General features: G+C 36.4%; 1 protein-coding gene across 1 annotated transcript in view; it reads left to right on the top strand.

Annotated features, from left to right (window-relative positions):
• Nucleotides 1-23,646, top strand: part of Gycalpha99B (guanylate cyclase 1 soluble subunit alpha 2) — a 1,063,824-nt gene that overhangs the window by 746,435 nt on the left and 293,743 nt on the right. The window contains exon 15 of the mRNA XM_067098553.1: nt 10,820-10,933. The gene's annotated coding sequence lies outside the window, so the exon portion shown is untranslated. The remainder of the gene's footprint in view (nt 1-10,819; nt 10,934-23,646) is intronic.

Below are 23,646 nucleotides of genomic sequence, written 5' to 3' on the forward strand. Positions count from 1 at the left end.
TCAGGCCAAAATTTGGGTACTTCTAACTTCCTATTTTTCAGTCCATCGATCACCAACATCGGAATGTAATTCCGAACGTGTATTTTTCAGTCAGTTGTATACGGATGTCGTTGTATGCAACGATATCATCCGCCATGAAACTGAATGATTTGCATAAAAATGGAAAGTGTTATGAAGAACATACACTGATCAGTTCTCCCGTAATAAAAAGCATGAATGGAATACCTAATTTATACAGTAGTTATTGAAAAGAAAACTTACGAATCTTCATCATTTTCTTTTTTCCTTTCTTTAAATCTTCAGCTGAAAACCCTTAAGGGCAGAGTCAGCAGACTATAAACACGAGAGGACTCCAAAGGGAAAGCAGCCTACAGAGAGAGAGAGAGAGAGATAAGTTGTAGGAAAAGGTGATAAGTAATTAAATACGCAGGAATAGAAAATAAAAATTATACCTGAATCCAGATGTCATCAGAAAGCTGAAGATAAATTAGCTCCTCACCTAAACACTTGGATGTCAGAAGACTCCATAACTGCACTAGGTAAACTATCCTACATTTTAGTTGTAGCCAAAATGAAACTCCCAGCAAACTTAGTAGCACTGAACTTGATACTAGAAAACGACACACCGCAGCAGCAGCCTGTCTAATAGCCTAATAGCTAGGTCAAATAAAGAAGAGTGCAGAGGATGTTTGTCGTTACAGAACATTTATAGAACATTTTATGCAACAAACATAATGAAATCACTTCAGGTCCTTGCCATAAGTCAGTATGAAGAGTTGTCAAAATAAACTTCATTGATAACATAACTCTATCGAGGAGTTTGAGATGAGAGTCAGCAGCAGAAGATCACACTGGAAAACAGTACTCCAAACAAGAAAGAAGAGGACAGTTACAACGCTTAGCTATCATAGCTCCAGCACAAACATTTGTAAACATTTCTGAAAGTTATCAACTTTTTGAGAAACAGAGGAAGCAATATTATGTATATGCTGCTTAAAAGTTAATATCTTACCAAATGTTACACGTGCAACCTTGAAAATGTTACTGACATTTTAAACTGCACCATTAAACTGTAAATCAGGATGCAAAGGCATGAGTGTTCTCGATTGACTATCATACTTTGAGTTTTAGAAGGGTTAAGCTTCATGCCCCAAAGCCTACTTCAATTATGAATAAAGGGAAGATCTGTGTTCAAGGATTCTGCAACCAAAGACTTAATGCCACATTTCATTGGTGTAGATAATGAATAGCATAGGTCAAAGAACACAGCCTTGATGGACACGTTATATGACATTATTGAAGGTTCTGTACTAGTCATCAACACAGGCCCTTTGGTTCAGCCTATTAAAAATTCACTCAGAAGTTAAGTAATAGATCCACCAATTCTTAATGACCTTAGCCTGCTTTGTGATTCGCACAGCCTAAGACTTTACTAAAATCTAAACTGAACATGCATGCCTCTCCACCTTCATCAAGAGCACTCTACAAGACGGTAGATATTGACAAGAGTGCATCAGAAATACCAAGGCCTTTACGAAACCCAAATTGCAATGTTATCTTCAGCAAATTATAAAGATGCCCTGAGAGCAGCCTCTCAAAAATAAATAAACCGGGGGTAATGGAAATCAGCCTATATTATGAGGGCATAAGGATAGGCGTAGTCCCTTAGGTGATGCAGCAGTGCTTCCCTTCCTCTAAGCAGAAGGAAAGCATGGAAGCCCAAGTAACTTTCTTCAGTTGATAGTAATCTTTTAGAGCAATGAAATCAACGTGATTTTTTCACTTACCTGAACAGAAAGAGCATTTTTATATATATATATATATATATATATATATATATATATATATATATATATATATATATATATATTATATATATATATATATATATATATATATATATATATATATATATGCAAATAATTGTTATGAAAGCTTTTTACATGCTGTTTTTGCGCTAAAAGGTCGCCGATTTATCTGTTCATAGTGCTTGTTGGTTGGTTCTAGAATAAATCCTAATAAAAGTTGTCTGAAATATTTGGGGTAAAAACACAAGGTATTGTTTTAGGAAAAAGGTTGTTATTGATGTACATGCCAAAATGACGATATTCTGAAAGTGTACTGCTATAATAACACATACATAGTGTGCGTACGTATTGTGTAGGCGCGCACGCTGTGCACTCAGGAGCAAATGCCCTGAAAATGTAAGTGCTTACATAGCTATTCCAACGCCTATTTTGTTCTCTCTCTCTCTCTCTCTCTCTCTCTCTCTCTCTCCCAAAGGCTAACGTATATATCAGGATCTTACTTGAGGCTTTACGCTGTGAAATTGGGACAGTATTGTTAAGAGACCCCTCAGGCGAAGTAAGCTTTTAGCCTGCTTCTGTTAACGCCGTCACATTAGTGCAGGAGAGAGATATAGGTTGGTGGGGGGAGGGGGGTTAGGTGGTTGAGGGAATGCGAAGGCAAGGGAAATATCACAAACGCTGCGTTTTATTTCTTCTGCCTAAACTCTGCTTGATATGTTTGGAAGGATTTAGGATCCTTTTATTTGTACTTGATCCTCTCAACCAATTCTTCCTTTCGAACTTGCACAAGAATTAAATTTCGCTCCCATTATTCCTTAACAGTAGTCTTCTTGCGAGTAGTTAGGCATAAGACAAGTTTTTTTTTTCTCTCGGTTTTTTCTTCGAGCAGGAGTTCAGCTTCTAAATCACTGTCAATTGATTTACTCGCCGGAAAACCATTGGAACTATCAGTCTCATTCCTCACACCGTAAATCGACCATTTAATTGAACTTTCCCTCATAAACCTTGACCACTAAGATTGTGATGTTAAATTTAAAGTTCTTGGCGAGCATATTTTACGACGAATACTCTTCGTTCTTCCCTTCATTTCCCTCCCTGACTATTTATTCAACATCATATACCTCTCCAAGGGTGAGAAGTAACAGGCGACTGGCCAGTCAAGTTACACACTGTTACTTTAAGGAGGACGTTCCCCTCGACGCCTAGTGTACGATAATCAACTTGTTTGGCCTGAGTTGAGAGTCGTTTCGGAGTCTGCTCACAAATCAAAATGCCTTTATGGAGGACATAATTTGATAGCCTTTCCAAAGTAAACATCGACATTATTCGAAAGTTCTTGAAGTCAAGAGACTTATCCGTTGAAAGCCAAGAATTCTGTCGCATTTAGACAATGCCTGCTAATGCATGTCTTGGGAAAATGAGATTTTAAACGGAATGAAAAGCATCAAGATTCTTTTCCTAGACATAGTGCATGTGTTTTCTCTTGGGAACAGTAAATGCAAAAAGTTATTTCACACCAGTCATCTCTATCGACGTAGCCACTGAAACCCATTCTTGTACACTGCAGTTTTACTTCAGTCTTAAATTTCTGGGGAATTTTTCTCTGCCAGGATTTTGCAAACCCATGTATCATTAAACCTATTAATTATTTGATAAAGAATTTTCAGTAAATTTGGGGTTGCTTTGAAACTTCTTTTTTACACACCCACACACTATATATATATATATATATATATATATATATATATATATATATATATATATATATATATATACAGTATATATATATATATATATATATATATATATATATATATATATATATATATATATATATAAATGATGATGATGATGATGATGATGACAAGGCCATGTGGTCAGCTAGTGGTAATGACGTTAAGGTAGCCAACAGAATTATTCAATGAAATATTCATGGGTGAGAAGAAAAAAAAGGCCAATACACGTCAAAACAAGTGATGGGTCAATAATAACATATGAAGAAGAAAGACAGTTCAGGGTAGAACATTTGTGTGAAGTCATTAATGACAGATAGGAGGACAGCAAGTTGTCTGATGTACTGGAAGTTGATGAAAACTTGAACGTGCTTATGAATGAATTTATAACTTCTGAAGTGGAATCTTTAATAAGAATCTCAGGAGATGGAAAATACCAGGATACGATGGAATCGCTGCAGAGATAATTTTAGTTAGAACTGAAATGACAATTCGTATACTAATTGCATTGATGATTGGGATCTGGAAGCCATGCAGAAGGTTATAAGAAGGTTACCTGACTATAGAGACTCTGGTAACTATAGAGATGTTGCGGTTATTTTGGCTCTAATAAGAATACTGAGTGTGCTTATTCTTAATGGGCTGAAGAGGGAAACTAATAAAATCTAAGGAATAAACAAACGTGTTTTAGAAATGGCAGGGATAAAAAAAACGTGTTTTGGAAATGGTGGGAGTTGCAGAGATCAAATATTTGAGTTAAAACACATTGAGCAGTAGTGTATAAATTTTTTTATTACAAAATGGTATTTGACAGTGTCCAACTGTCCACAGACACAAGCATTCATGGTAAATGTGAAAAACTAAGTGAAATTATGTATGAACAAACTAAATGCAAAATTTATGTTGAAGGGGTCTTGGCAAGTGAATATGTAGTAAATAGCGGAGTGCTATAAGAAAATGCTATTTCACCTTCAATGTTTGAGCATTTCATAGATTTTATATCCCCCGCCCAAAAAAAGTGGTCAGAAGAGCAGGTTTGGACTGGAGTAAACATAGAAACTTGACAAACTTAGATTATTCAGATATTTTGGTTTAACCAGGAAAACACACAAGATTTACAATGTTTGTTTAGTAAAATACTCGTATATCATGCATCGAGAGTGATGAGATTGAAATAAATTAAATAGGGATGAAATACCATAAGATGGAGAATGAGTCTTTCAGATATTTAGGAACGAAGAAATCCAGTGCCAGGGCAGCTGCTCTTGAGCTGGAATTTACTGAAAGATTAAAAATTGCAGGTCAAACAATGTGTAGGCTAAATAAGATTTGGAAACCAAATAGACTGAATTATACAAAACTCCTGTACGATCTGCATTGCTATACAGGCAGGATCAATTGTATGATAATGAACTACAGCTAAAAGATTTTCTTTGTTTATTAGAATAAAGGTTGAAGAAGAAGAAGACGAATAGGAGCCAGATGGCAGGATAGAATAAAAAATAGTATCATTAGGTAAATTACAGAAGTTCCTTGTGTAGATGTATAATCATGAAAGGAAGGTGGAGAGTAGTCGGTCTTGTCCTTGAGAGAACAGTACGTAAGAGTTTCAGCTGGGCTCCTGTAGGAGCCAGAACAGTTGGAAGACACAGACCTACCTGGATGAGAACAATGATAAGGGAGGCTGGAGATGAGAGGGTTTTTATAGAAGGTAAAGCACATAAAAGACACGAGTGGCGAACTTCGCAGAAGCCCTTTCCATTATGTGGCGTTGGAGGCAAGATGGTCTTTATGATAATGCTGGCTTATCCAAAGGTACGGTTCAGTTTGAAGACCAGAACTGTAGTTTTCTTTCATTCTGATAGAGCTTGGTAAGCAAGTACTTCTGGAGGAAGCCATTATTTCCTTAGAAACAGATATTTCTAGGGAATTTTGCCCCTCCCCTTTTCATTCAATATTTGGATTTTTGCAAGCTAGAAGTCTCTGGTCTTCGGAATCTTTGTTAGGATGTTTAATAATGAAATCTTGGAGATGAAACGCAGCTTTTGGAGGGCAGAGTATTTCAACCCTCCAATTTTCTATTAAACTTTTTCTCGTTATCTCCTGCAGGATCAAAATGTTTTTTTTGATATGTCATGCACTGTAAGCATTACATGAATGTTCAGTGGCATTAGGGATGTAAGTATCAAGCGATGCACTTGACATGTAGCCTGTTTTTGGACATTTTTAAAGAGTACCAGGAAATGCGACAACAGTCACTCGAAACAGTATCAATTCATCTCTTGCTGAAGAATTCTTGATTGCAATATGAAGTCTAGGTATTTTCTGTAAATCTGTATTATAGATTTCTTGACATAACAAATGTATGTAATGAGCAAACTCAAATACCCACACATACGCAATCACACACGCATATATGTATATATACATATGTGTGTGTGTGTATGTGTATACATATGTATGTATATATATATATATATATATATATATATATATATATATATATATATATATATATATGTGTGTGTGTGTGTGTGTGTGTGTGTGTGTGTGTGTGTGTGTGTGTGTGTACGGTATTAGCTCAAATATTTCAGGAAGAAACTTTTAATAATCAGTTAGTGATCAGTGTTTTACTCTTTCTACAGGATTTCCCTCGGTCAGTGGCTAAGGTGTACGGAATATTTTAAATCTTCAAAGATACTGGTGTCTTTATTGAATTACTTTACACCTCAGACATTACGGCTTCCTTTATTCTCGAAAGGTCCTCGTGAAGTAAAGTGACAAAAGATTTCAGTGTATTGTCTCTCGTGAAACAGTTTCTCATAGTGTCTGATGGTGTTCTAGGACTCTAGGGCACTAAAACGCGTATCAAGGACCAAGTCCGTGATCCTGGAAAATTGGCTTGGCGACACGGCCCACCACAAACAGTTACAGTTACCATCACGAAGCAGACTGCACGGCCTTCAGTAGTCTGATGACTACACTAAAAGGAAAAATAGCCAGTGGGGTTTCTGTTTATTATCCAAATAAAAGAGTGATATAGAGACCTCAGCTGTATATCACTTTTATTTGGATCATAAACCGTGACCTCTCAGTTGCCCTGACCTAAGTCATCTGCAGCTCCTCTCTAAAGAGGAGCAGATGACCATCGAGTGTGCATAAGTTTCCTTCGTCGTTTTGGAATTGTGTTCCCACTGCTTTGATATGTTGGTCACTGCCACAACAATATCTGTTGCATTACAGGTATAAAGTTCCCTTCGTTAAACGAATGCAACTGCTCACCCCATACCATTAGCTGTAGATATTTAGTATATTCTGACATAAAGGTACATTTGTATTCAAATGAAATTAATATGCAGTTTCATTTCGTACATATTACTGCAGTTTTTGAACGAGAATTACTGGATATACTCAGTTCATCTTTAGAAAAGCGAAGTCAGTCAGTTCATAAGATAAAATTGTTATTCATACTTAATGCTTAAAGATACTGATGTTAATGATTTGCTGTCAGCGTCTTTTCTTGGTCATTATATCGTAAAGATATCCTGTTATAATGATCAAGAGTACATCCCATTTTGGGTGCATGATATTTCATAGAACTTGGTAGTTTTATTTACTAATTGTTCTCTTTCTTTTTTTTTTTTTTTTTTGCCGGAAGGGTGTTGTCTTGTGGTATCGATGCTACTTCCGTAAAAGTCTTTAAGAGACAAAGATTTTTCGCCGTAAAATCTCTCTCTCTCTCTCTCTCTCTCTCTCTCTCTATATATATATATATATATATATATATATATATATATATATATATATATATATATATGATACTGTATATATATATATACATACATACATACATATATATATATATATATATATATATATATATATATATATATATATATCTATATATATATATATATATATATATATATATATTAAGGGGTTGAAGAAAATAGCCTAAAGCTGTTTACAACTGACATGTCAGTATGCAGGTATTCTGCGTATACTTCATATTTGCGTGTCGCCGGTTCACCAGGTGATTCATATGGCATATATCTCATATAGTCCAGCAGTATAAAGTCGCCTATTTTTACTAATACTTAATTTTTTTGCAGAAGAAAAATACCGTACCGTTTGATATAATGCTACGAAAATGCTGTTGATATTGCATTGGTTTTGGAAGGGCTCCGGTTGGTTCTTGATGTGGGATGTAGTCTGCTCCACCATATTTTCGTATTCTTCTTTCCAGGTTGTTTTAATGTCGCCCCATCCTCTCTCTCTCTCTCTCTCTCTCTCTCTCTCTCTCTCTCTCTCTTTGATGATTTACTTTCACGTCAAGCTACTTACTTATCTGTATAAATCTGCCTCGGCTACCCCTCCACACAAGGCTTTTACTCCAAAGGAGCTGAACTCTCTTACATTAAATATTAATGGCAGTGACTTGCCCATAACACTCTTCTTTGGTTGAAAAACTGTAGATACTAAAAACTTGTACAAAATCATCTTTTTTTTTTTTTTTTTTTTTTTTTTTTTTTTGCAAGAGCTATGAACGTAATTTCATTATAGCAAGTGCTGAAATTGGGAAAGAATTTGTGGATGAAATACGTTATCCCCTTTTTGTTCCATACACATAATTGCAACCATATATAAGTTTGTTTAAAGAACGCACATGACGTTGATTCAGTTGCCAATAATGTTTTTAGACTTGTTCCTGCTTCCTGGTTGTCGGTGAGTCCTATTTCTATCTTACTCTAACTACTAAATTTTGTTACGAATTTCACTTTCGCCTTTTAACTTTATACACTGAAAACGTCATTTCCTTCAAGAAATTTCCTCTCGCTCTCAGAGCGCATCAAAGTTTCATAACTTCATCCATCACAGCACTCAATAGCATTTACTTTTTACCTTTTCGCTGATTTCCCGGCCGTAAACACCCTGAACTTTTAGCGATACTAAGTTTTCTCCAGAAGAAATGCTCTGATATTTGTCAATACGACCCTTGCTGGCTAATAAAAGCTGAAAAGAGGTGGGCTCAAATGCTTCAGTGCGTAAATAGAATTGCCCTTTTGTTCATTTTGTGATATGCTTTGGATTCGTGTGCAAAGTGATTAGAGTACAATATACTTTGCACTTGCCAACATCACACTAAAAAAACTGCGCCTATTCATCAACGACGTGATTGGAGGATCTCGTTTCAATTGTTTCTACGACAGAGAATGATAGTTTTTCTAGGCGAGTCAACTATACTTTACTTTACTTAACTATTTTAAATTCGGTCTTCATGATATATATATATTTTTTATAGGTATTGCTCTAGTTAATCTTTTTTCATCTCACTTCTGTATCATCGCCAGTAAAATAGGTAACTCTGCCTTTGCAGATGATTCAGTCACAATGGGCCTTAAAGACAACTATACCCATTATTCATTGTGTAATATACCTTTATAGTTTTCTGTAAAAGAAAACTATTGAGATGGCTATTTGTCTGTCCGTCCGCACTTTTTCTGTCCGCCCTCAGATCTTAAAAGCTACTGAGGCTAGAGGGCTGCAAATTGGTATGTTGATCATCCACCCTCCAATCATCAAACATACAAAATTGCAGCCCTCTAGCTTCAGCAGTTTTTATTTTATTTAAGGTTAAAGTTATCCATGATCGTATGTCTGGCACTGCCATAGGTGCCAACAACACAGTCCACCACAGGGCCGTGGCTGAAAGTTTCCTGGGCCGCGGCTGAGAGTTTCATGGGCCGTGGCTGAGAGTTACTTACAGCATTATATGCTGTACAGAAAACTCGTTTCTTCGGCGCATTCTTTATTTATTTATTTATATTTTTAGATAAATGTCTCGATATAAACTATTGCTGTTACATTTCCTCATTCTGTTTTACGTAGAATGAAGAGATAGAGTTTCCATATGCCTCCGGCCCCGTATTAAGAAGCTTTACGGTCTCTGGCGAGGGCTTTAATTCTACCGACGACGCGTGGGTGAGGGAATTCATGGCAGCCGTAATTTTTCCAACTGTGACACATTAACTCGTGGAACATCTGCATCTTTCTTTTCAGCTTCATTAACATTTGATGTTCTACCTCTCCTTATCATTTGTAGTAGTTTTCGTTTAAATCTAGTTATTGTAGCGTATACGAGTTTATAGTTCGACTCGTGGATTTTGTATTCCCCTTCATGAGGCAATTTGCTCTAAAGTTTGTCTTAGAACTTCTGCTATTAATTTCTGCCTTTACTATTGTTCTGTTATTTTGCAAATTTGGTTTTCTGTTTTTCACCTCCCTTACCTTCTCCTCCTATGAATCTCCTCTGGTCTTTACCAAAAGCTGATGTTCTCTGTCTATAGTCAGGTTTCAATATGCAGCTCTCCTAATCCTACCATACGTCCCCGTTGCAGGGTAGTGCCGTCATTGCACCTCATGAGGTGCACTGCAAGCATTATTAAATGTTAATTGCATTGTCCCTCTTCTTTTCTTCAGTTGTGCTGTCCAACACCTCTAATTGATACTTCATGGTGCAACTGTGGGATTTTCTCTCAGTTCCGCCTATAGATCTTCATATTTCTTTTTCTTTATTTCCTGTCCGCTTATTTTGCGTCCAGCGACTCAACTTTCTTCTTTCCCTTTCTTGAGCGGTGAATGGCCGAAGTGCCCCAGTTATTGGCCAGTCATCTCAAATTTCATAAATCACTGAATCTGTCATACTGATATGGACAAAAAAAATATGCTTTCTTATTCTCTTAATGAGAGAATGAAACAAATTCCTTAACAAGATCACATACTTGATCGCCATTTTAGTTTTCTGAAATGAAAACTATTGTGCCGTCTCTTTTCTGTCCGTATTTTTTCTGTCCGACCTCAGATCTTAAAAACTACTGAGGCTGAAGGGCTGCAATTTGGTATGTTGATCATCCACACTTCAATCATCAAACATACCAAATTGCAGCCCTCTTGCATCTGTACTTTTTATTTTATTTAAGGTTAAAGTTAACCATAATCGTGCGTCTGGCAGTGATATAGGGCAACCACCACCGGGCCGTGGTTAAAGTTTCTTGGCCCGCGTCTCATACAGCATTATACCGAGACCACCGAAAAATAGATCTTTTTACGGTGGCGTTGATTGTACGTTGTACAGAAAAGTCGATTGCGCCGAAGTTTCTTCGGCGCATTTTTTACTTGTTTATCTTTTATTTTAAAAATACTTTTACTTCAGTGGCTTTGAACTGTTCATACAACATTTCCTCCCACTTGGTTATTTTATTCATTGTTCCATTTCAGGTACTTGCGCGTTTGTCTCTACCCGAACAATCCATCCTTTCAGTGGCAGCTATCCTGTATCCTGGAGACTGATGTGTGAACTCTTCCAACTGACGCTAAAAGGCATTTCCTTTGGTCAGTAGAACCTAAACCGCGTGACATCTTTTGTTGGTTAATTCTTAAGTATAGTAACTTAACAAGATATGTCCCCTTTCCTAGTAAACTTTCTCTCCTAAATATTTCAACAGCTCCCATTACTCAGCTACTAACATCACTTTTTCATCTGCTAAGATTTACTTACAGTAAGAATATAATTTTTTATGATGTCCTGATCTTCTCTTCTAGTTAAAATTATATTATCTTTATCATTACTGCAATTCTAGCTTTTCCTTTTTTTTAATAATGAAAAATCTATTACTTGTAATCTTAGTAAACAAATGAATAGGTACATTTTCAGATCTAGTTTTTAGAATTGTTTTCCTCTCAGCAATTTCTAAAAGTCCATCTAAAAAAGTCCATCTGTTGACATAATGTCCCTGTAAATCATGGAAAACTTGGCAAAAATATAGCTTATATGATATTATATGGATAGTATTAAGTATGTTGCCCCTACTCCCTCTTGCATCATTAGATATGATAATTTTCTACCAAAATGTATTGAAAATTCCTTCCTTAGTTGAAGTAATCAAAGGTTTCCTATTTATCTTATCCTTTCCATTTTGAAATATTCTGTATAGAAATGTGCTTCAACTTGTGATTCATTCATCGTTTAATCAGATTTGTAAAGAATGCATCTCTCCACATCTTACTCTTACTCTTTGGTAAACATAGAGGAAGCAGATTGTTAGTGACTATCTGAAGTCTATTAAAGACTGGAATAGAGGGTTAATGTATGGCTAATGAGGCACCTCGAATGTAACAGTGGTATTGCTCCATCTCAGTTTGGCTTCAAAAACTTACATTCTTTGGTAGATCTTTGGGAATAATTCCTATGTTAAGCTCCGGAAACAGAAACATATCTGTGTCTTTTTGTATTCAAATAAGGACAAATGTTACCAAATGGACGCATGTATTTTAACAGGCTTCGGGGATTGCAGGCTACGAGGAAAAGTACCATTTTATGAAGCATTTTAGAGTAATGACAATTCCAGGTACAAGTAGGGAGATAGGAATTTTATTCTGCTCAAGCTGATCTGTGAACGTGGTGTTTACTTATACGTAATTCCTTTTGAGCTGCAGTTTTAGGATTTGCTTGTTGTAACGGCCAACAGAATCCTTAACTGAATTTGTGGTCAGGAAGAAGTCGCTTTTCCCATATTACAAACCCCATTCTTGAATGTCAGAAACTTTTCTTTCAGGGTCAAAAACATTTGGAAATCCAGAAAATATCGAAAAACAGTATGATGCTTTTTAAATGCTCCATAATTAATCAGGTTTTCACTAGTAGTAATACAGTAAAAAATGTCTCACCTCCAGGAAAAGAGAATCTATAATAAAATCCTAGAGGGTCTGATCTTGTTTGTCCTCCCCCGGGGTGACAGTAGAGTAGACACGACACAGCCACCCACCCCCTGCAAACCGGTATCCCGGGGGCGGGGTAGGTAGGGGGACGGGAGGGTAGGAGAGATATCCACCCTCCTCCTGCAAACCTGTTTGTCCCCCCCCCCCCCTGGTGGGAGCGGGGTAGGTGGGGATCGGGAAGGTAGGGGAGACAGCAGCCTGGGTTCCAGTGCGCGTAGAGCGCACCAACAAACTCGTTGTTATATAAAGTACATCATTTTTTGGATCATCCGTTAGTGTAGGAGAATGCTGTACACAGAGATACCGATTGTTCTGAATTTTAACTATTTCCCTGATCTTGAGTGCAATGGCTCTAAATACATCATATCTTCAATCTGTGCTGCAGAACTACGGTATATGTTATGTTAGTAGTGTTGAAATGTACTTTTACTAGTTATGAGAGAATGGATCATTTTAGCGACTGATTGTGTGCACCTCAGTCTTAGTAACATTTGATTACAAAGCTTATAACGAACATTTGTGTTAAATTGTCGTGGCAGGAAGTTGTTTTTTGCTGAGCAGCAACTGACACTGAAGTGAGAGGAAATGAGAGGGTAGGCAGCCACGAAAGTAGTATTGCAGCAACTTATATGTTGAAAAGGACTCCTTTACCATTTGAAAATACATTCTCATTCATATAAAGAAAAATCAAAAAGGACTGACAGACCTTCAAGGAGAGTTTGATTGATCGTAATCAGAGAGTGATAGAAATTTCCGAACAGCTCTCTCATGATTAGGCAAGAGTGACCATATTCTGATCACTGTTCCGCGTCACTGTGGACTTGGAAGTAAGCTTTCTTCCCAAGAGTTGAGATGAAGGGGGCAGTAATATCAGTCTCTTTCCAGAGCTCTTAAAAAGTTTATTGTATATAAATCATACGGTATATTTAGTTCTGTACATATGATTTATTCTGTTTTATCCAGTTTCTAAGTTATTAATATAAAAATCTATGAATGTAAACTTTGAAGTTTATTTGTTAAGTTTTTATGAATAGAAAGTGATTCGCAAAATATTTTTGCAGCCTTTTTCAAGTCCAGACTATTTAAAGCAAAGCATTTTTGCTGCCTCGATTTCCATATTGGTTTCGATGCCATTTTGTAGAAATTTATCATCAATCAGTCTTTTTCTCTGCCTTGTTACTCTTCTGTTGAGGTTAAGAAGAGAGTCTCTCCCTTTTTCCTCTCAAGTTGCCGTGCAACGCCATTCATGCCACCACGGAAATTCATCATCCTTGGAATTGCACGGTTCGGTGAATGCGTCTTTCTCCCTTCTCCCTCCGCAAACTTTGAAATTTTCTTCCTACTTCCACCGTCCGTGTTCGCTGTCTTCCATCACCGAAGTAGCCGATCAACCTTTGCCGTTACTTCCCACTCTCTTTCCTTCCGCCTTCTCCTTCTCGTTTCCAGTCGCGTCTAGGCTAGACAAGGGCACCGATCACGTAATATCGGCTTTTGGATTATCAGTTTAATTCTGGATATATTTAGCGGAATGTGAAGCCTACCGCCAGTTTTGAATATATTTTGAGCGCCACCAGCCATATTTTGTTTGCTGACTTTCACATGATCATTAACAATTATTTGTCATATGATGTTCTTCCATAAATATTCAAGTGGAGGGTAGTTTTTTTACATTCTAGTTAATGAATTAACTTTAGTATTAAATTTTAAGCTCAAAATTAAGTATCCAGAGGTTCAACACTTATTATCTTGACTGGGATGTCCCTGACAAATTATATCTAAAATATGATACTATTTTTATGAAGAGGGTTTTGTCTTTTAATATAAGTATAGCATATTTCTTTCGCATTAACTATGTCTGAATTTGAATCATTGAAGTAAAGTAGAAAACTACTTTCTTTTGAATATGAAGAACTATTTAAGTTTTTATCCTACGCATTTGATCAATAGTTTCCCTTCCAGTATCGAAGATAGTTTATGTCATGTTTCAGCTAAAATATCTGCGTTGTAAAGCGTTTGGCTTCAGAATGGCACAAAAACATTAAATGTTTGTGAGACCATTCAGATCCTTGTGATATTTGCAAAGTTCCACAGCAGCTTAGCAACTATGTCTGCCAAAACAGGAAATTATATACTGCAGAATTCACTGAAGAAAAAAGCAAAAAGCAAAGGGATTTCGTCTCCTTCCATTTATTTAACACCAATACGTTCCCTTCAATGTAAATTTCCACTTCACTTAATTCCCTGCTGCTTGCCGTTGTAATCACATTAGCATAATAAGCATCCCAGGGCCGTCCTCTTTGATGAGATTTCATTAATCGTTGATTGCTTTGAAAGATTTTCAGGTGACTGACGGAATGAGTGCTGATTAGGATCTTAAATAGCATGCCACAACACAAATAAGCTGAAACAGTTGATTCTAATCACTGGCAAGGCACCATACAAACATTTCATAGCCATGAATATTTATACTAGTTCTACTTTAACTTTATTTGTCAGCAATGCTAATAAAATTATTTTACTTGACCAGATACTTTCACCGAACTCCATTGCTGTCAGATTTAATTTTTTTCTTCAGTTTAATGGCATTTCTTTATATCTAACATCTAATGAGAAAAAAATTTATTGTTGGAATCGATTCCAGTACTCGAAAAAAAACTAGAATCACCCAAAACATTGTTCATTGCTACCAGATTTTTTTTATTCACTTTAATGACATTTCCTGATGTCTAACATTTAATGAGAAAAAATTTTATTGTTGGAACCGATGCCATTACTAAAAAAAAAAACTAGAAACACCCAAGATATTGTTCAACATACAATTTGTATCTCTCAAAAATTCAACCGTGTGCTGCTGAAAGTGGATTAAGCCGTTCATACAACTAAGAACCTAAGCAGCTTTTTTCAGGCGACAACAATTAGCTTGGCATATTAAATCACAAATTGCACTTAACGTTGATAAACAATTGATAAACAAACTCATATGAAGTTTGTGGGATAAGTTTGTGAATATTATTATACATACTACGTTCTAAGCCCACTGAAATACTGAATCTCACATTGATAGCTTCTTATAATACAATGCTTTGCAGGACTAGAAAATATGTTGCAAAATCGAATTATGAGGATATTTGATCCAGTCTGTGTTAGGGCTTCATTTTCATGGGAGCGGAAAGAACGTAAGGTCACTTTAGTGGTATATTTACCGATAAAACAAGAGACAGGCAAACAGACAGACAGACACATGGAGAGAGAGAGAGAGAGAGAGAGAGAGAGAGAGAGAGAGAGAGAGAGAGAGAAATCTCAGTTCCAAGCATGGCAGTTAGTAATCGCCATGATAAAGTCATTAATTTACAGATGGTTAGTGGAGTTTATCAAAGAAACTACAAGGTCTGAAAGGGGTAAATGGTTAGAATGTGTGAAAAAGAAACAAACCAAAGATCCCGGCATTGTCACATGAAAATTGTGAAAGCAATGGGCTCGTAGGTTAAAAAGCCAATGTTATTAATATTCTGTGCTTCCTCACATTAATTTTCTGACGCATTTTATCTTTTTATCAGGATGTTCCCAGAAATTTTCATTGTAGTTCAGAGTTGTTTTGTAATTCATTAAAAAATCTCCAGATATCACAAGACACAGAACAGACATGACACACAAGCACTCCTTTTAATTATGAAAACACTAAATGGTTAAACATTTGATAATATGCAATGAATATTGTTTTCATCTGATCTATATGGAAAAGCTTAAATTCTTGCGTGAATATCCTGAAAGCAGAAATGAAGTAGGCTTTTGTGAATATCCTGAAAGCAGAGATGAAGTAGGCTTTTATGCATATCCTGAAAGCAGAGATGAAGTAGGCTTTTGTGCATATCCTGAAAGCAGAGGTGAAGCAGGCTTTTGTGCATATCCTGAAAGCAGAGATGAAGTAGGCTTTTGTGCATATCTTGAAAGCAGAGATGAAGTAGGCTTTTGTGCATATCCTGAAAGCAGAGGTGAAGTAGGCTTTTGTGCATATCCTGAAAGCAGAGATGAAGTAGGCTTTTGTGCATATCCTGAAAGCAGAGATGCAGTAGGCTTTTGTGCATATCTTGAAAGCAGAGATGAAGTAGGCTTTTGTGCATATCCTGAAAGCAGAGATGAAGTAGGCTTTTGTGCATATCCTGAAAGTAGAGATGAAGTAGGCTTTTGTGCATATCCTGAAAGCAGAGATGAAGTAGGCTTTTGTGCATTCCTGAAAGCAGAGATGAAGTAGGCTTTTGCGCATATCCTGAAAGTAGAGATGAAGTAGGCTTTTGTGCATATCCTGAAAGCAGAGATGAAGTAGGCTTTTGCGCATATCCTGAAAGCTGAGATGAAGTAGGCTTTTGTGCATATCCTGAAAGCAGAGATGAAGTAGGCTTTTGTGCATATCCTGAAAGCAGAGATGAAGTAGGCTTTTGTGCATATCCAGAAAGTAGAGATGAAGTAGGCTTTTGTGCATATCCTGAAAGCAGAGATGAAGTGGGCTTTTGTGCATATCCTGAAAGTAGAGATGAAGTAGGCTTTTGTGCATATCCTGAAAGCAGAGATGAAGTAGGCTTTTGTGCATATCCTGAAAGCAGAGATGAAGTAGGCTTTTGTGCATATCCTGAAAGCAGAGATAAAGTAGGCTTTGTGCATACCCTGAAAGTAGAGATGAAGCAGGCTTTTGTGCATATCCTGAAAGCAGAGATGAAGTAGGCTTTTGTGCATATCCTGAAAGCAGAGATAAAGTAGGCTTTGTGCATACCCTGAAAGTAGAGATGAAGCAGGCTTTTGTGCATATCCTGAAAGCAGAGATGAAGTAGGCTTTGTGCATATCCTGAAAGCAGAGATAAAGTAGGTTTGTGCATACCCTGAAAGTAGAGATGAAGCAGGCTTTTGTGCATATCCTGAAAGCTGAGATGAATTAGGCCTTTGGACTCCACATGGAAGGGAGAAGATGAGTTGTCATCGATTATTTCAGGCTCTGTCTCAACATCTGTTGCATAATGACACATCCGCGGTGGAAGATTTCCTGAACTGGCTGCAACAGCACCTGCCCACAGAAATGTTGGCGTTCCCAACGTGTCTTTTTTCAAAAGGTATTTGAATTTTCGCACCCTGAACAGCAGTTAGCTTTGTTACATGAATGTGATGTGGTATTTGTAGAATTACAAGCCAAAGATATCTAGAATTTGGTAAGAATTACAGTACATTGAATGAATACATTAATATGACAGTCATTAACTGCAAGTTATTGTTAACAATTATTACTTAGTTATTTTTGTAATAACTGTTATTAATTTATATATATATATATATATATATATATATATATATATATATATATATATATATATATATATATAATATATATGTGTATGTGTTTGTGTGTATGTATATATAGATAGATAGTCAGATAGATAGATAGATAGATATATACATATATATTATATATATATATATATATATATATATATATATATATATATATATATATATATATATATATATATATATATATATATATGTATGTATATAGATAGATAAACAGACAGACAGACAGACAGAGATATGATTTTGTTGAAATACGCAAGCTACGCTAGGGGAACACAAGGGTTGGGACGTAACAGGGGAAATCCAACAGCGGCAAGGGTATCACTACGTTGCATATTGAAAAGGAAATGAAAACCGAATAGAGACCGTGGCATCCGCCTCTGTATTAAATGACGCAGTAGATATGTATTAATGTTTATTTATAGCTTCAGATGCTTGGTAATTCCTGTGCGGATGGTTTGCTTCTGTTCTTGTCTCTGACAGCATAATCTTTAGCTGGGCACCAATTCCTGGTATTGCTCATAATGCTGAGATTTAGAAGCATTCACGCGAGTAGTGTTAAGAAAATATTTTTTTTCCTACGGGTTCCCTTTGCAACCCTTTGACTCCATAATATCAGGGCCGATAATGATATATCCAAAGAAACGCAGCGGAATTTCTATAGGTTTCTCTCTGAAGAACGAATCAATAGCGTCCCCCATCAAGCGCTACGCACGCCCCCAAGGGATTGTCTGCAATCTGGTTGCGGAGGTTTAGATGTCAATACAATTTATGTCACTTCATACAATGCGCAGCAGTCAGTCTTTTCTTCTTCTTTTTCTTCGTCTTCTTCTTCTTCTTCTAACATTGCAAGGCTTTCCATAAAATACTTTTAATAAAAAATAAAATTGTTTTCAAGCTAAGCATGAATAATAGATGCCAAGAGGGTCCATCTGATTTATTTTAAGCAAAAAAGCCAAAAGAAGATCTTGTATGCACTACGTATAAAAGTGATTCATGCGTAGTATAAACGTGTATTAACCTCCGAAAGAGAATATACATAATTGTGATGTTCTTTTCTTGGGACACGCTTCAACATCAGTCCTCTTAACTCGAATCATGTAGAGCGCGTTGTCTTCGAAATCCTGAACACCAAAACAGCTTTAATGGGTAAATGACTAAGGCGTTCTCCCCTTGTTTACCTTAAGGGGTGATTTCGTTGTTTTGGTCTCGTCTTACTTCGAAAACAGTTGAGCGAATTAGAGGAGGGAAGAGATTCTGCGCAGAATACGCTTGGAAAATTAAATTCCTATGAACTCAGTATATCGAAACAATACCAGGATTTTGAGCTACAGCTTACTAAAGATCGCATGAACAATTATCATATATGAAAGACGCTTTCGTCTGACAATTGCAATGACAAAATGGGTTTAGGATTCACCTAAGGGCCACAAATACCTCCAAGACATCAAGATACTAATGCATAGATGGAGTTCCATTATTTCCCAGGTTTTCCGTGGCCTCGGGCACAGAGCCTAGAAATAGCTGTTCTATTGGATTTCAGGAAATTACCATATAAACTCACTCTCAAAGGAAGTTTTGCTCTGATTAAGGAGGGTATGCAAAGGCCCATAGAGAAGTTCAGTCTAGAGAGAAACATATTTATAGGATGACAAAGCAACTGTGATAATGTGAAAATCTTGAGGCAATATCTTCTTTTTCTCTACACAACGAAAGTCTTTGTTAAAAAAAAAACTAAAATGAAAAAGTAAAAAAGCAATGGCTTCTGGCTTCCATTGTTCTCTTTTTGTCAGCGTGGAAAAGAAAATGGAAATAGTTATTCTACGTGACGATTGTTTGCAAACTTTATGAATACACTTTCAACACAGGTTTTATATATGCGTGCGTATTTAAATATGTACGTAAATGTGTACGTAAACTCGAAACACAAATACGACTCCACACATAAATACACAGTCAGAAATGACATCGACGTTCATTTCGTGCAGAACTAAGATATGCTCCCATTAAGTAAGAGTTCACAAAGCTAGAAAGGAAAATGAATGACGAAAACTACCTTTGAGAAGACTTTGAAACTCTTATCATAAGGTTCAAAGAAGCCCGAGACTTTACCTGTACAACATCAACAGATATTATTATTATTATTATATTTTGTCTTCATCCTCGTTAGAATGGATTATTACCCCACATTATTGTCGACAAACGCTTTTCATGTAAATGATGTCTCCTCCTTTTAACGACACAATGGCACTGTGTACTATAAGTTGAAAATCTTAAGTTTGGATTCGGTTTGAAGCAGAAAAAAATTAATCAGTTTTTTTACCACTAAGCTCCTAAGAGACTTGCAGTTAAATTGCTGACTACATTCCCGTGGGGTAGATGACAATTACTTGCCTCTTATTTGCTATCAAGATAAGAAAATTAATTGTTGGCTTCCGTTATGAAATAAGGGTTAGTAATCCCTTAGACTCCATGTAAAGAAAGAAATTTCACATATCGTTTGAATCCTATAAGAGCAAATACCGTACTGCAGTTTAGCTACTGCTCATGTTTATATAGGTTTGTCGATATCAGCTCACGTATCTTAATCACAGTGAATCCCTTACATAAAATTATGGTACTAATCAGTGAAACACAATCACTAAAGAGTACACATATATTAAAGGAGTGGCAAACCTTCCTATTGAAAGCCTTTACTCTAATGGGAGAGCAATAAAAAAGTATCTCCCCTTTACCATTACACAACCATGTCGGATTAAAGCTTAATTAGGGCTCATATTCTTGTAACGTTAAGAACTGTATTGGAAAGTAATGATTCGTGCCATTCATAATGTGATGGAAAACTTTTGATACAAACCCTGTTAAAGATGAGGTATCATTCGCTCAAGCCCAAAATCCCAACAAACCTGCAAAGCAGAGTTCCTGAGTTATGGGTCCTATATAATAGAGATAAGAGAAGGAAGTAGCAAATACAGATAAATTATCAAACATATAAATCAACAGACCTAACATAATACAAAAAAAAAATTGAAAATGATGCATGGTGCATTAGAATGGCAGGAGATTGTCTATTACTTTTATATTCATCAGTAATGGGTTTACTGCCGGGAAGAACATTCCATGGCACAAGGAATGAAGGCTTCTGGTTCATGAAGCAATGCAACGTGGCTTCTCAGTATTTCCTGCATAGAAAAAAAGAGCTTTTGGTTAAAATCATTATTATCTCTCTTTGGGAAAAGCAAGAATGTCTTAGAAATACGTCGGAAAGCCGCTAGCATGTAAGCAGAAGAACAAAATTCCAATAGTAGCGAAACAATGATATTAATAAACATTAATAACGCCATCTCTGTAGATAATGTAAGCATTACTAACACATCATTTATTCTGACAAAATTATATGATATACTCAAAGCACTGTGAAAAGGAACTCTTGATGTGCAAGGTAAGATCATGAATTACTAAATATTCAGAATCGATAAATACAACATAACCTACTGTATGCAAAGAGATTTCACGGTCTGGGGAAGAGTTTTGTTGGAGCTCAGCATTCCAGGTCACTTTAAAGCCAAGTACTACCCGTGTCTCACATTTCAAGAGAGCAGAACAACAGCAGTCTTCAGACTGCACTGCCTTATTTTGTAGATCAACAGTCGTGTCAATAGTTAGGACTTAAAAAACGGCTAAGGTCCCAGAACACTTCCTTAAGAACAGTTAATGAGAGCAAACGCGTAGACTGTAGCATCCAAATTCCAAGTTTATACATAAAATTAATTTGGATAACTATGCCAGAGGTACCGCCACAGGTAGTTTCCACTAGTCTGAACTCATATATGTTGTCAAGGATTAAGTTGATGTACAGTGCTAGATTTAAAAGAGTACCACATGTAGCTGTTTGCTTCCTGTGGGAATACTCGCGGTCAGGAAACAAAGATTTAAACATAGGTACTTTTATAAAGGTTTAAAGATAATTTTTTAGCAACCTTCAAGAGTGTTTGAAGAATAACACTTGTCAAGGGATTCTGCAGTTAGCATTTAGGCAAGCTCTTGGAAGAATCACTATTTTGCTTAATTTTTACTGGCACAGAAAAATGTCTGAAAAGAGTGCTAATTCGACAGCAAAAAAACAAAAAAACATGGATGAGAAATGGTGTGCTTCTCAGTCAGTTAACGAAAATCAAAGAAGAAATGCATACTTCGTCTCAGCGCCTTTTTGGGGGATATTAAAGGAGTCAGATTTCAGTGAGACCCATTCTTCATGGGAACTCCTCTTATATTACATGCATTCTTCGTCTGGGAGATACTGGAGAAATAAAGGAACACCTGTTTACGTGAAATCCATTTCGATAATCATTTTGAATTTTTTTCAAAAACTGCAGTTAGCATAAAAGTATCTATATCCATTAAATCTCGCTGGCCTTTGCAGTAAAAGATTAAAATGAACTGCAATTAATATCTAATTAGATAACATAAACATATCCCACAGTAGGACAGCTTTATGAGAGATGTAGAAGCACTTAATTTAAACTATAAGACCCATTTTCCATGAGATTTCTTAAATCATAGCCGGAAGAGTTTAGAAGAAACTACAAGTTGTATTAATGTGAATATGACATGCATATATTTCAGTTGAATGTTCTATGAGTGACATGAAAGGAATCGAAATTCAATGATAAGGGCCGCTGCCCATTAGATGTCTCAGAACCTTGTAGTAAAAAGTTAGAAGATACTACAGGTGATATCTGTCATATGAACTGCTTCATGAGAAATTTGAATGAAACATCTGTCATGAGGCCCATTGTCTTTTTGATCTCTTAGGTCATAGTAGTAAAAGGGTAGGATATATTGTTAATAAAAAGAAATACATTGGAATTTTTGATATGAGAGCAATAGTCGCCGTTGTTGGTCATCGCCTATTGTTTGATATACTGAAAAAGGAGAAATTTACATCATATCAACTGACCGAAGAAATGTCTAACATTCAGTTGTTTGCAGATGTATATTTTGTTAAAATTACTCACATTCTCTGCAACTCTTCAATTCCGTATTAAATCCTTATGAACGTCAATTAAATAAAATGGCTTCACAATCCATGCATACCAACGTAGTTAAGTTAAAGATAACCTAGTTTTAGCAGGAAGCAATGAAACTATGTAACATAAATTGTTGTCATACCAAAGTAGCTTACTAAATAACGGGTCAAAATAGGTGCTGTTTATCTCTCAGGAATCAGGCAGGATACAGCGTGAGGAATGATGAAGCCAGCTCAGTCTTTCTAATGTTCTTAAGTAATATCCAGAAACCATCCAAAACTGTACAGGGTTTCAGGCTTTAAAATCAAGAAAATTATACTATTACAAACACACACACACACACACACACTGCCCGGGAAAACTCTGAATCAGAAAAATTTTCCTGACTGGCCCTTTTATCCAAGAATTACAGTGCTGACTGTCCACTTTATCCAAATATTACTGTTCTAACTGTCCCAGTTATCCAGGTATTACTGTGCTGACTGTCCCTTTTAAACAGGAATTGTTGTACTAACTGCCCCTTTTATCCAAATATTACTGTGCTGACTGTCTCATCTATCCAGATGCCCCATTTATCCAGGTATTACTGCAGTGACTGTACCTTTTATCCAGGTATGATTGTTCTGACTGTCCCATTTATCCAGGTATTACTGTGCTGACTGTCCCTTTTATCCATATATTACTGCAGTGACTGTCCAACTTATCCAGGTATTGCTGTGGTGACTGTCCCATTTATCCAGGTATTACTGTGGTGACTGTCCCTTTAAACTGGTATTACTGTGCTAACCGTCTCAGTTATCCAGGTATTACTGTGCTGACTGTCCCTTTTATCTAGGGATTGCTGTAGTGACTGTCCCATTTATCCAAGTATTACTGTGCTGACTGTCCCTTTTATCCAGGCAATACCTGGATAAAAGGGACAGTCATACCATACTGTTCGTCCCTTTTATCCAGGTATTA

This window comes from Macrobrachium rosenbergii, chromosome 55 (genome assembly GCF_040412425.1).
Source record: "Macrobrachium rosenbergii isolate ZJJX-2024 chromosome 55, ASM4041242v1, whole genome shotgun sequence".
In the NCBI taxonomy this organism is placed as follows: domain Eukaryota; kingdom Metazoa; phylum Arthropoda; class Malacostraca; order Decapoda; family Palaemonidae; genus Macrobrachium; species Macrobrachium rosenbergii.